Genomic DNA, 15,792 nt, shown 5'->3' on the forward strand with positions numbered 1-15,792 from the left:
CTGCCATAAAGGCCCGACTGGTGGAGGGCTGCAGTGATGGTTGACTTTCTACAACTTTCTACAACTTTCTCCCATCTCCCGACTGCATCTCTGGAGCTCAGCCACAGTGATCTTTGGGTTCTTCTTTACCTCTCTCACCAAGGCTCTTCTCCCCCGATAGCTCAGTTTGGCCGGACGGCCAGCTCTAGGAAGGGTTCTGGTCGTCCCAAACGTCTTCCATTTAAGGATTATGGAGGCCACTGTGCTCTTAGGAACCTTAAGTGCAGCAGAAATTTTTTTGTAACCTTGGCCAGATCTGTGCCTTGCCACAGTTCTGTCTCTGAGCTCTTCAGGCAGTTCCTTTGACCTCATGATTCTCATTTGCTCTGACATGCACTGTGAGCTGTAAGGTCTTATATAGACAGGTGTGTGGCTTTCCTAATCAAATCCAATCAGTATAATCAAACACAGCTGGACTCAAATGAAGGTGTAGAACCATCTCAAGGATGATCAAAAGAAATGGACAGCACCTGAGTTAAATATATGAGTGTCACAGCAAAGGGTCTGAATACTTAGGACCATGTGATATTTCAGTTTTTCTTTTTTAATAAATCTGCAAAAATGTCAACAATTCTGTGTTTGTCTGTCAATATGGGGTGCTGTGTGTACATTAATGAGGAAAAAAAAAAGAACTTAAATGATTTTAGCAAATGGCTGCAATATAACAAAGAGTGAAAAATTTAAGGGGGTCTGGATACTTTCCATACCCACTGTACATAGATGTTTGTAAAATGTTTGAGTTATAATGGGTTCGGTGCCTTGCTCAAGGGACTCACCTCAGTCGTGGTATTAAGGGTGGAAGAGGGCGCTGGTCAATCCCTGCCAGTACCGAGACTCAAACCCACAACCTTTTGGTTACAAGTCAGACTCTCTAACTATTAGGCAACGACTGCCCCGAAAAATACATTAAAAAGACGTGTGTGCTGCGATAATAAACTCAGAAAAGAGACACTTGAAAATATAGGAGATTCTAAAGATAAAAATTAGTTTTGACTGATTTTAATGGTACTAATTGAGGAAATATAATGTGTAATCTGTTAAATGCAATCTTCAAACCATCAAACACAATTAAATCAGAATCAGAAAGAGCTTTATTGCCAAGTGTGTTTACACACCCAAGGAATTTGTCACTGACCCAAATGCAGTGGTTGAATTGTAAAAAAACTTTCAGGGGGGTTGGTGTGGTCAAGTATTTCCTTGCTGGGGGCGGGTGGTCCTGTAGCTAACTTTAAACAATGCTTATGTAGCAGGGTCAGAGGTGGGTAGTAACGAGTTACATTTACTTCGTTACATTTACTTGAGTAATTTTTTTGGGTAACTAATACTTTTAGAGTACATTTAAAAATGGGTACATTTACTCTTACTCAAGTACATTTTTAGTGAAAAAACGGTACTTTTACTTCGTTACTGTGGGCGACGCTCCTCTCGTTACTTTATCTTAATGCAATACAAGTTAAAAATCCTTCAATTTATTCCAAGCGCGCCGTCTACTTTTTTTTCTGGGCAATGAGCGATGCCCGTTCGCGAATGATTCATTCTTTTGAGTCAATTCTGTTCGAAGGCTTGATCAAACCAGTTGGCAGACCAATGAATCGGTTCGCGAATCAGTTTGAATGATTCGTTCAGTTCCCTGCCGCACGCGCTGAGTCGTCTGAATCGGTTCTCACTCAGAGTTGTAACATCAAGAGCGTTGAAGACGTGGCTTTGGATCAACAGTCAGTTGAAAGCAAAGGCTATGGTTTGCTAGCTACGAAGATCTTTATTAGATGAACACGGCGTATGCTGTCGGTTCCACAGGTATAGATTCGATTGCAGTACACGATACCATGACATTACCAGTTTGTTGTACATGTACCTTACACATTAAATACATTGTATAATTTATTCATTAAATAAGCTGTCACAGAGTATGAAATAAACACCCGCCAAACCCGCGTTAGTTCCAGGAGGAATGCCTTTGCCTAGACACAATTAATATTGATATTTTCACAATATTTACGCTTGCAGAAATAAAGGCTACATTTGTTTACATTTTGCAGAACAGACGGAAGAAGATCCGTCAATGTGCATATATTTCGTTATGTTCAGATGTTCTGTAGCGGTCATGTAAGGAGTTTTCACTCTTCTCTGAGGTTATATACATTTATAATACAATTAAACTTTAAAATATAATTTAATTTAACTCAGTGATGCAAATCAGAATTTGTATCAGCTGTTACTTCAGTTTTCAGAGTCATATGGTCCTTCAGAAATCATTCAAATATATTGATTTATTACCAGTGTTGTTGGAAAAAAAAAAAAAAAAAAAAACAGCATATGCTGGTTAGGTATGTTTTGAGGCTGGGATGCTGGTTTATGCTGGTCTATATATCTAAATAAAATCAGCAGTATATAGTATAATCAGTATATGATCCAAAGTAACTAGTAACTAACTACTTGAGTAGTTTTTTTATCCAATACTTTTTTACTCTTACTCAAGTAACTATTCAGACTATTACTTTTACTTTTACTTGAGTAAATATTTCTTCAAGTACTTTTACTTTTACTTGAGTACAGTTTTTGGGTACTCTACCCACCTCTGAGCAGGGTGGTATAACACTTATTGCTATTGGCTGGTGTCATGCTAAAGCATTAAACCTATCAGAGCTCATTCTGGGGATTATAAAAATGAGTGTTCTGTGGCTTGGGATGCGCCATCAGTGGTACCGCTCCCTTTTTGTGGACCTTTCCAGTTGTGAAATGACAGTAGGTGTAGTGGCTGGAAGCTGCAAGTTTGTGAAGCTTTTCGAAGCACAGAGGCTTTCCCCTCAACTGTATCGTAAAAAAGTCTCTTGTAATCTTTGGTTAACATTCTTTTATCACTGAATTTATGTTCAAATGTAGACACCCACTTCATTCTGCTACATTAATCATGTATGTGTATATGTGATATTACTTAAAAAGCAGCTCGGGAGGAACAAAACATCAACATTTTTGGTCCATGGATTAATCCCATTGAAAACTTGTCAATCTGCAGGTGCAAACAAAAACCCAGAAATTCTGACAAATTCCAAGCACTGATTATGCAAGAATGGACTGCCATCAGTCAGGATGTGGCCCATAGGTGATTGACAGCACGACAGGGCAAATTGCAGAGGTCTTGAAAAAGAAGGGTCAACACTGCAAATACTGCGTCTTGACATAAACTTAATGTGAAAAGCAGTCTCTGCGAAAATGAATATTGTGTCATTCTCAAAACCTTTGGCCACGGCTGTATTTGAACATCATAGCCCTATACTGATTCAATATTCTGTTGAAATCATAACCTTGTTTCAGCATTAGTTTCAGGTGCCAAAGTGATTTTGAACCAACATCACTTTGTAACATTAATTCAATGCAATTAGCATTTACGCATTAACACTGACTTAATGTTTCAATGATTTCTCGCTATCTGGGAGCGTTTTGAGCCACCTTTCAGCAGGAGCGGAATAGAGATTGCATTGCATAAAATAAAGCATTAAGATGAAGAGAGAATTTAAAAAAAATAATAATAATAATAATTCAATCCCTGTCCCTGGAATTGCACTACTGGAACCAGCTGTGTTTAAGTGAATACTTGGCAAGCAGGAATTTTGACTTTTTTTTCTTTTTTCTATAGTCAAACTTTTTTATATAGGCACAGTGGAAAATACTGCATATACAAATAAAAAAAATAAAATAAAATAAATCCGACAGCAGTATATGGATTAAACTATATGCTCAAGTGTCATAAACACCACTGTAAGAAAAAGTGATGAGAATGTTGAAGATATTGATGAAGATGTTTATTGCAGCATAGCAGTGACATGGTACGTTGGGTCTCTTACACCACTGTATAAAACCTTGATACTGACCAAAAGTAAATGGAACAAATGAATTCTGGCCAAATAATAGATTACTTGATAGATTACACTAGATTACAAGACATGGCTCATACCCTATTGGTGTATCAGAAAAGGAGAAGACTTGAACCTTCCTTATTTTGTGGTGTAACTTGGTTTCAAAAAGCTTTGAAGAGCAAACAGTGCAGAACTTTTTTATTTATACATTCATACAAATGTATGATATGTTGGTCTTTACCATTCAAATTTTAGTTTTCTGTATTGTATAATACACTCCATTTTTCTGTTAATATATAATTCCAAATCCTTCCAAAATAATCTTGAGTAAACACAATAAAAAAGAGATGCAAAATAGTTTCTTTTTCTTGACCACAAAATTCACAGGTATATGAAATAATAAGCTTAAATCTTTCCAAAACATGCTTAGCAGGATAAATTCTATGAAGTATTTTGTAAGACACTTCCTTAATTTTGTTATTGATACAAAACTCATTTGGCAATTTGCATGTTTTAACTCAAGAGATATTATCAAATAAAGAAGACCAAATCTTGCTGCAGGTAATGACACAGAAGCACAAAGAGCATTCCTAATCTTATTGCTACAATGTTGTTTTAGTACATCAGCATTTTCAATGAAAATGTTTCCACAAGAATTCTTTCTGAAATACAGTTTTTTAAAATATATTAAATTAAATTTGACCGCACCGATGTCAGCACATGACGTCATGCGCTTGCACGCGGAGGGTAATCTGATTCTGGCACGGAGTCGAAATTCAACACCTGTGTCCAATCAGAAAACCCGTAATCAAGCACACCTGAACAGCGCTAATCACGGTCTTCAATATTAGGCTTCAAACCTGCAGACAGGCGAGTATCGGGGTTGGAGTTGCGTCAGACCTTCTTGGATCTCTGAACTACCAATTTAGTGTGTTTCCCCTGTGAGAGAAGGTCGAGAGGATGACAGCTCGGGTGTGCTGCTCGTTGACTGCGGTTTTGTTGTGTCTCTCTGTGTACTTGAGCACAATAGACGCCCAAAGACGTGTCATAAGTGAGGTCTTAATTTACTTACACAGCGCTAAGGAATAGCTTATGTATAGGTACACATTAAAGTGACTAGGCACATGTCAGAACATTATAAATGCACAGCATCTGTATTTAAATTACACCAATATACAAAGTTTAACTTCAGCTGGACCTCTATTGTATGTTGGTGTAGTTTAAATCTAAATCCTAAATTCTTGTGTACTTTTCTATACAAGGAAAACACAATAACTTTTAATTTTTTTTTTTTTAATTTTTTTTTTTTTTTATATAAATTCAGTGACTATGGTTTTTCTTACGTTTTGTACATCAGCAAAGCCAGGAGTGTGTCCAAGCAACAACCTCAGATATTGTGTTATGAGTAAGAGTCACTGTTTCCATGACAGTAACTGTCCTGATGATCAGAAATGCTGCAACGATGGATGTGGACGACAACAGTGTATGGCTCCATATAGAGGTATTTAAGGTGGTTGTTGTTGTTGAAATGCAGTGTGGCATTCAGTGATCTGGGTTCTTTATCATGTGTTTTATAGCAGAGAAGCCAGGAGTGTGTCCAAGCAGCAACCCCCGATATTGTGTTATGAGTAAGAGTCACTGTTTCCATGACAGTAACTGTCCTGATGATCAGAAATGCTGCAACGATGGATGTGGACGACAACAGTGTATGGCTCCATATAGAGGTATTTAAGGTGGTTGTTGTTGAAATGCAGTGTGGCATTCAGTGATCTGGGTTCTTTACCATGTGTTTTATAGCAGAGAAGCCAGGAGTGTGTCCAAGCAACAACCCCCGATATTGTGTTATGAGTAAGAGTCACTGTTTCCATGACAGTAACTGTCCTGATGATCAGAAATGCTGCAACGATGGATGTGGACGACAACAGTGTATGGCTCCATATAGAGGTATTTAAGGTTGTTGTTGTTGTTGAAATGCAGTGTGGCATTCAGTGATCTGGGTTCTTTATCATGTGTTTTATAGCAGAGAAGCCAGGAGTGTGTCCAAGCAGCAACCCCGATATTGTGTTATGAGTAAGAGTAACTGTTTCCATGACAGTAACTGTCCTGATGATCAGAAATGCTGCAACGATGGATGTGGACGACGTCAGTGTATGGCTCCATATAGAGGTATTTAAATGATGTTAGTGTCATTATTTATCTTCACATGCAGTGAGTCATTCAGTGATCTGGGTTCTTTACCATGTGTTTTTATAGCAGAGAAGCCAGGAGTGTGTCCAAGCAACAACCTCAGATATTGTGTTATGAGTAAGAGTAACTGTTTCCATGACAGTAACTGTCCTGATGATCAGAAATGCTGCAACGATGGATGTGGACGACAACAGTGTATGGCTCCATATAGAGGTATTTTTGTTGTTTGAATGCCTCACTGCATTTCAACGTGATCTGGGTTCTTTACCATGTGTTTTTATAGCAGAAAAGCGGGGAATGTGTCCTACAAATAATGAAGCAATGTTAGGAGTTTGCGCAGAGATGCGTTTCCATGATATTAACTGTCCAAATGATGAGAAATGCTGCAGCAATGGATGTGGCCATCAGTGTATGGCTCCATATAGAGGCATTTATGATATTAAGGCTTTTTCTTTTTTTCCCTCAGGCTAATGGAAAGAAAACATCCCAAATACACCTTTTAGTATTTGTTTTATTGCACTTTTTCTGTCTATAGATTTCTATTACAGTACATATCTTTTGAAGGCTGTCTTCTCAAATTAGTCTTTCCTCCTGCACCGAGCCATAAAACTCCACTTAAGTACACAAACTTTACAGTTTTGCCATCTATATTCTGAAGGCTTTTACCGAGTGTGTATGTGCCTGGTTTTATACAACGTATTTAATTTTTTTTTTTTTTTTTTAATGGAGTGATTTAAATATCCCAAATCCACTGTCTAAAAATGCTGGAGTCTAATGTCAATAGAATGAAACAAGAATTTTGAACCTGGCTTCATCCAAAAAATAATAATTTTCTAGAAACGTATCCAGATTAGTGCACGTTTAATTAGATTACACCTAATTTGCCTATTTCAACAGCAATTCAGAAAACATTTAATATACAGTTTTTTTTTTTTTCTTAATGTCAACTTTATTTTATTTTTAAACCCTATTCACTGGGGGTGTCTCACCTTAATGTGTGGGTCTATTTATTTCCTTTTCAAATGCAGTGAGGGGTTTATTTGAGGTTTGTCATGTTTGTATAGCAGAAAAGCCAGGAGTGTGTCCAATGAGTTTCGTTGGTGGAGTAGGATTCTGTCCTGATTTGTGTTCCCATGATAGTGACTGTCCGAACTATGATAAATGCTGCAGCTCTATATGTGGAGGACGTGTATGTACACCTGTGCATAAAGGTATTTGTTATATTGATGCTTGGATCCCGAACAGACACATGAGTATTATAATTGTCAATGCCAAAGTACCTGAATTTGGCCCATAGCACCATTTCAAGCACATGGCTTTTCAAAATAAAGATTAATAATACTTTGAATACTCTCTCTAAAATAAAACTTGTGGTTCATGCTCTGTTTTGTAATGTTTGAATGCCTCTAAACGAACCGACTAATTATCTATCCATGCAGTGTAGCCTGGTCTGTCTCCAACCAAATGTGTTCTGACAACTCTTCCCGTGATGATCAACATCCTGCCAGACTGACGTGTTGCCCAACCACCTGTGGACATGCATGCAGCTAACCATGCCGATTTAACCATTGGGGGAAAGTCCTTGTTTTTTGCGTACCATACTTGAGGTCTTCTACTGTCATCAAATAAATCTCATAGTTTGGCAAAACTTCTGTTGAGTGTTATTTACAAGTGCTTTCTCCAGGAGCTTGGCTGCAAAAGTAGTGGGAAGTCCTTGAACTGAAATGAAATCAAGAACACGGGTTAACATTGATGTGAGAGACATTTATGTGTAGATTTTAGTTTAATATAGCTTTGAAAAACGTTCAGTATTTAGCGAGTCAGTATGTCTCTAAAGACTCCCGATTTGGTGATCTGTTTTTGGAATCTAGTCCTAATGATTAATGTAGAACAACTGATACTTTTGACTCCTCCCTTTTCTTAAATGCGGTTTAAACTGAAATGTAGAATTTCTTAAAACTGTTTTTGTGAACCTGTATTGGAACTTGCAAGCAATGGGCTACTGACTAAAAAGGTAAAGGCTAATCCTGCACCCTCCGACTAAAAGCAGACTGATAAATTTGTGCTCGTGAGATCGGTGTAAATTGGCCCAAGTGTAAATACATTGTGTCCCTGATGAAATGGTAACTGAAATTAAGGCTTGCCCAGAAAGATCAAATATCCAAATTGTTAACGCACAACTAGTCTTATGATCTGCTATAAATTTAAATATTAATTGAAATTGGATTTAGAATAAATTACCAATGGAGTCAGATTTTAAACTGGGAAACTAAATTAAGTGACTTTTACAGAAGCAGACAAGACACACACCGAATCTTTCACCCCACTCCATTGGATTCTGTCGTTGGGCCGGTGGGTGGTCATTATAGTGGTCTGGCTGGCTAATAAAGGCAGATATGTTCTCGTATGTACAGTATACTGAAAGGGACTGTTCCCCTTTGACATTTTGAGATGTCTTTGTTATGGGCTAGGTTAGGTAAAATAATGTCGTTGTTGCATTAAAAATTACATAACTGAGTGAATTGCACTTAATGACAGTTGTCGTAAACATGCATAAAATCTCCTTCATATTCATGACGTGTCATGATTATGAAGGTGTCATGTCAGTCTTATGCACACCCCTTCAAATAAAGTGTATTTGAGAACAGGAAAGAGGATTGTTTTAATTTCAAGAATGTGTATCGGACCTTGATCTTTAAATATCTGAATAGAATAGGGAAACATGAAACTGGAAATTATGACAAATGTGGACAAGTAGAAACTGTAGAACAAATACTTATGAAATGTGATGCATGTAAAAAAGCAATATTTCAACTAATTCAAGCTTTAAGCTCTTTGGGAATAAATAACTTGTCACTTCAGGTTTATTTATTACAAGAGCAATCTTTTAACATCACTTATTGTTTCCCAACTTCCCAGTATCAACTCCACACTCCTGTCCACTTTAAGGTAAACTGACCCGATTCCCTCACACATTCAAGTTAAATCAAGACTGAACACTGTATGGAGGAATCAAGCTCTAAATATAACAAAAAGATAATCATAACTAAAGGAGACACGGAACCTAATAAGTAACCAAGAGAACAGATAAGAACAGATAAACTAATGCAAAGCAAGACCATTTTTTATAATAACGTTATATCTATTTATTTTTATTCATTATAATAAAGTGCAATTATGAGTAAATATTTAAATGTATTTTTTTCAAAATTCTCTCCATTTTTCTCACAAGTTTATGGACACTGAATGTATCTTCTGCTATTATGTGACAGTGTTTGCTAGCTGCTGTCTTTCCGTGGTTGAAACACCCATTGAGTGATTACATGGGACACTATACATTAAGTTGTAGTGTATCTTTCAACATGGATCGGATGTGCATTCAGTGTTTACTTCATGCTAATAAGAATGCACTCCTGCTTCACTTGAACTTAAGCAAAGCGGGAGCACGCATGATCCGTCACGCCACTAAAAAGCTCCAAAACTGTATTTATCGTTCAAAATTCTTAATAAAACTAACAGAATTTGAATGCTGAGACTTTGTTTCCTATTGTCAAAAGTGACCTGCTCTGTCGTGTCTGTCAGCTCGTTGTCTGTGTCCTCTCTGCTCTGAGATGTTTTTCACTCCTTAAATGAACGTGTGGCGCGAGAGGCTGGAAATGGACGAGATGAAGCACCATGCGGAACACCAGAGCGCCATTTACAAAATCTCTCTCTCAGTCTAAACTTGAATAGAATCCACTGCAGAACTGACTTGACTCAAATTTGCACATTGTTTGTGCCTGATTTTATTTTATGTATTTTTGTGTGACTTTGAGCTCTATTGACCATGTTGAGTTGTTTGACATTATCTCACCAGACTCAAATTGACCCTTAACATTGTTGTTGTGCATTTAGAGAGATTTTAAAGTTCGGACTGTGTATTTATTCCCTACTAGTATTAAATTAATCACTTATGTCATGATATTCTGCACTTTTTTTTTTTTTCTACAAAACTAGTAACCTATCTGTTCATATATGGAATGTTAAATACAATTGAAGATGCAAAAGCCTCTAAGTGCCGTCTGAAATTTCCTTCTAAAATGAGCATTTTTATCAGGCTCCTATGTTTAGGTTCAGTAATTTTACTCTAATAGCTATGTATAGGTCCTTTTCTATGCGATTAAAGTGAAATAACTAAACATAAATATAGGAGCCTGATAAAAATGCTAATTTTAGAAGAAAATTTCAGATGGCACTTTGAGGCTTTTGCATCTGAACTCTTCAATTATATAACAGAAATATTATATTATTTTAAATAATTTATTTTTAAAAAATGTCAGATTTCTGGCAGCAACAATAATAACCATGTAATAAAGTCAAAAATGTAAAGATAGCAAAATAATTTCATAATTTTAAAAAATATGAAAAATTTGGAACATGGAATGCCTTTAAAACTGTTATTAAACTTCTAATATTAAACTTCTTTTTTCAGAAGCTTGTGTTAAGCAAATTGTAATGGTAAAAACAATTCATAACAGAAATAAGCAGCTCTGGCCAGTCATGGACTCATCACGGTTCAGGATCCCATTGTCCTCTAGTCTCTAAATTTTGAATCTTAAAACAAATGATATAGCCCCATTATAAGCTCAAAAATTAACAAAAATACATATATTTAACTTTCTTAATGCACATTTTATCAATTGAATAACACAGTATATTTGACTGTCCCACATTAGTCAAAACATGCTGTCCCACTTTTGAAAACATCCATTTCTAAAGTGGGACGACAAGGATTGCTTCAAATAGAAAATATTCTTAACACATTTTAACAATATTATTGCAAACTTTGATGTACAAATACATCACAAAAATAATCTGATAACAATTTAGAACATTGTTTTATTTATAACAGATTTATATCCTTAACATTAATTTTGTCTAAATCCTATGTCACTGTCACTTCAGTGAACCTTACAAGAGGTACTTCCTGTTTGATGATTTTCATGGCCACACTCTAAAAAGGCTGGGTTAAAAAATAACCCAACCTTAACCCAGCCGCTGGGTAACTATGGGACAGAACACGCGCTGGGTTGTTTTGACCCAAGTGCTGGGTTTAACCATTTGACCCAGAATGCTGGGTTGTTTATTTAACCCAACCAGTGGGTCAGATTAACTGTGTTGCTGGGTTAAACATTACCCAAACATTGGGTTATTTGTTGTCTCATTGCCTTGCTACGTTTATATTTACCAATATTACTAATAATAATAAATAATCACAAAGGAATGTAAAATTATTATTTTTCTGTAATACAATTACACAATACAAAAAAATGCAACTGTAAATATAAATTTAATGAGTTTTTACATTTCTTTTAAAAAATTTTTTTAAATGGGTGCTACTGTTATACATTACATCCAACCCCTACAGACACAAATAAAATTAAAACATTACAAGTGGCCAGAAAAAACAGTTGCCCTCAAATACTTCACACATGAAGACTCATGTCCATCAGTATGATATACTGCATGCTGGAGAAATTCCCAGGAAGGAAGATGTTAGTGTAGCTAACATCAAGCACAAAAAAAGGACTTGAAAAAGATAAACAGCCTCAAGCAACAATGGCACGGCCCGAAACAATGGCGAAGGTGTGGTATGTCGTTGTCTCGTCACCAAGGCACAAAATGTACAGGAATGCATCACCATGTTGGTCCCCACCTGCTAATTACACGACACTTAGTCTTGCAACATAACTTACATTTTTACAAGTTGTAACATTTAAGTTTACTTAAATAAATAACATTTAAGTGTATTTTATGGAAATCAGCCAAACCATCAGGGTTTTCCTGTGAACTGGGTCTGGTAAAGGTTGGTAAATATTTATTGCGTTACTGATTTAGGTTTCTTTCTGCTTACTGGCACTTCTTGGTTGTCTATCTAAATTTCATCCAACCAACATGGCATAAATTATGGGGTATTTAAAGCCCCCAATATATATATATATATACATACATATATATATACATACATACACACACACACACACACTCATGTTTGTTTTTGTGAAAAGTGGGGACATTCCATAGGCGTAATGGTTTTTATACTGTACTTACTGTATGTGCTATTGTCCTACACCAACCCTACACCTAAACCTACCCCTTACAGGAGACTGTGCATTTCAACTTTTTTGAAAAAAACTTAATTCTGAGTGATTTATAAGCGTTTTGAAAAGTGGGGACATGGGTCAATGTCCTGAGATGTCACCTTCACCTTGTAATACCTATGTCATACCTTTGTCATTATACAAATCTATGTCCTGATTTTTCACAAAAGCAGCACACATATACATATACATATATATATATATATATATATATATATATATATGTGTGTGTGTGTGTGTGTGTGTGTGTGTTTATATATATATATATATACACACAGTACTGTGCAAAAGTTTTAGGCCACTAGTATTTTAGCCAGCTAAATAAAAAAAATGGTTTGAAGTCAGTTATTTCTATCTTTTGCTGTAATGTGTCTGTAGAAAATATCAGTTTACATTTCCAAACATTCATTTTGCAATTAATTGTAATAATCCAGTGAGATTTTTGTCTGATCTGATCTGGTCATCATCCAGTCTGTCTGGATTGGAATGACATGAAGAAACAGAATAAACTGAGACAGACTAAATCCAGAAGAACTGTGGCAAAATGCTTCAAGAAACCTCCTGCAAAGCTCCTGAGAAACTCTACTCAAGTGCACCGAGGGCAAAAGCTGCTTTAAATTTAAAGGATGATCACACCAAATGTTGATTTAATTTAGTTAATAGAAGTTAATTGATAAAGAAAATCTATTTATTACATTATTTTTGACAGCATCCTCATTTTACAGCATTTTTTCACAAGTGTCTAAAACTTTTAACAGTACTGTAGGTTTGCAGGTAGGTTCTTGAAGCGTCTTGGAGACGTTGCCATAGTTCTTCTGGATTTAGTTTGTCTCAGTTTCTTCATGTCATTCCAGACAGACTGGATGATGATCAGATCCGATCTGTGTGGAGCACTGGCTGTTGTCAGACATTCACTGGATTATTACAATTAATGACAAAATTAATGTTTGGAAATGTAAACTGATATTTCCTACTGACACACTACAGCAAAAGATAGAAATAACTGACTTCAAACCATTTTTAACTGATGAAAATACTAGTGGCCTAAAACTTTTGCACAATAGGGTACAACGGGGCTAAAGGCGCCCCGGGGTAAAAGGCACCTTTGATATTATTTTCATCTACACCACTAGATGGCACAAAAACGTGGCGTAGCACTTTGCAAAACATTCGCTTTTCAACATGCACTATTTTATTTGTCTGATCTTTGACGCGATCATGCGCAGCAGTGCAAAGTTGATTCTGTGCTTACTTGATCTTATATTTTATGTTTTTTAAAATGTTGTAGATTTAAGTAGCAAATGAGAATCGCTAAAATAATGCAAATATTTTGAGACAAAGGCCTTCTTTATGATTTTCAGTTTTGCTTAAGATAATTAAAGCAACAGTTTTTAAATAAAGAAAGAATATGTAAAAGTATGTATTTGGGGTAAAAAGCGCCTCTGCTGTTGGGGCTAAAGGCGCAGTAATTAACATGATAATTAATAGATGGCTGCCTTTACCATTTGTTCATATGACATGGTTAGATTTAGATGGTAAATATCTATTACGTTGTTATAAATATATATTATGTATGTGTTCATATTAGAGATAATCACAATGTTTAGAATTAAACCATCATATTTAAAAACATGATATTTATCATATGATAAAATATCACTTGTTGTTAGCCTACTACTGTAAATATAGTTTCAATTATTAATGAATCTCCTTCAATACTTTCAGAATCTTTACTTATTAAAATGACTTTATTTCTGCATTTTAAAATATATTTTTATATTAACATATTTTAATGACAGTAGGCCTATATTTATTTTTTTTTTTTTTAAATTAAGCAGAAAACAGTACAAACTTTGCTAAAGTGATTGTTTTTAACAAGTATTAACTTAAACATTATATATATAAAAAAACATTATTTTAGCAGAAGTATTTGTATCAATACTGTGTGTGTGGGGTAAAAGGCCCCCTTTGTCACCTCATACATTTATAAGATTTTTAAACAAAATAAACAACTTGAATGATTTATTTTCACACAAAATCTGTTGCTCCATTAATGTATATACAACGTATATATTGTTTCGGCAATTATACATTTTAATTGCGCAGCGCAGTGAATACCACATTTTTTCTTAAGGTGGGCCTTTAGCCCCGTTGTACCCTACTGTGTATAGAGTAGAAAAAGTAAAAGAAACTTACAGGTTGTACGCAGGGCCACATTAAGACCTCACTGGGCCCCGGGGCTATGACTTACTGCAGGGCCCCCCCATCACAAAAATTATATATAGCTTCAAAATAAGATTTTTATCCTATCAACATTTTTGATGCACTGAAATTTCATAATTCTTGTTACTAATTACAATATCACAAAAAATAATACTAGCCTAAGTAAAACCAAGCTTACTTAAGACAAGTAAACAGTCATGAATGACAAAAGAACAAAGATACATAAATCGACCTACTTGAAAAACTTAAAGCACTGAATAAAAAAACATTATATTGTGTAAAGTAAATGTACAAATAGACTGAATGGTCTTCACTGTATAAATTCAATATAGATTCATTCTTATTTTACAAAAGTGATTCAGTCAAGGACATGGAGTGATGTTTGATTCACATTATTGACACAAATGGCAACAGCAGCTATATCAGGCTGCTTTCGAGGAATAGTTCACCCAAAAATTAAAATTCTGTTGTTTTTCTTAACCTGAATGAGTTTCCTTCTGCTGTTGAAGGCAAAAGAATATATTGGGAACAATGCTGGTAACCAAACAGCTGCTGCATGACTTTCATAGTATGAAAAAAAAAAGTCAATGGGGCCCAGAAACCTTCTTGTTATGAACATTCTTCAAAATATCTTCTTTTATGTTGAGGTGAACAAAGAAATTCATAAAGGTTCAGAATAACTCGAGGCTGAGTAAATGATGACAGTATTTTAATTTTTGGGTGATCTATCCCTTTAAAATCTCATCATACAATGCCAGGAACTCACATAGCCTACTACACTTCACATGCATGCTTTATCTTTAACTATAATGTTCATGAAAGACACAAATGACTGTTTACGAGGATACTCGCATATTGACACGTATGCTTAACCATATTTGAACGCTCAAGGCGCGAAAAAGAACTCAAGTTTAGGAAGGTGCTTAGCACCGCACGTTTTAGGCTGTAACGCGTGCATTTGCCAAAATAAATTCTGCCCGCTTCTTAATGTCCCTGAACAGTTACATTTGTTTTAAACCACAAAGTTTAAAATGAGTTTAAATGATAAGCTAACATCATGACGCGATAAACGATTGACATATTTCTACCGGATTATTTCTCAACCCAAAAGCGAATATAGGCCTATAGAGGTTGTTCAAATACAACAAGCAATAAACATCCATCAAGTTAATAATCAAACTAACCTAAAATCTGTGGCAACGATGACGCTATGTTTTTATCTACTCCATGTGTCTGGTCCACTTGCTGTTCCACAACTTCCACTCCATCATCAGCTTTAGTAAAATAGTCTGATAGCTGGGAATTTTACTGACTAACTCGTGTTTTTCCCCTCTCTCCTTATTTTA

General features: G+C 35.6%; 1 pseudogene; it reads left to right on the forward strand.

The window, feature by feature from the left end:
• The first annotated feature begins 4,757 nt into the window (after positions 1 to 4,757).
• LOC131530391 (progranulin-like) overlaps positions 4,758 to 15,792 on the forward strand; it is a 36,003-nt pseudogene continuing 24,968 nt past the window's right edge.

Source organism: Onychostoma macrolepis, chromosome 22 (genome assembly GCF_012432095.1).
Source record: "Onychostoma macrolepis isolate SWU-2019 chromosome 22, ASM1243209v1, whole genome shotgun sequence".
Lineage (NCBI taxonomy): Eukaryota > Metazoa > Chordata > Actinopteri > Cypriniformes > Cyprinidae > Onychostoma > Onychostoma macrolepis.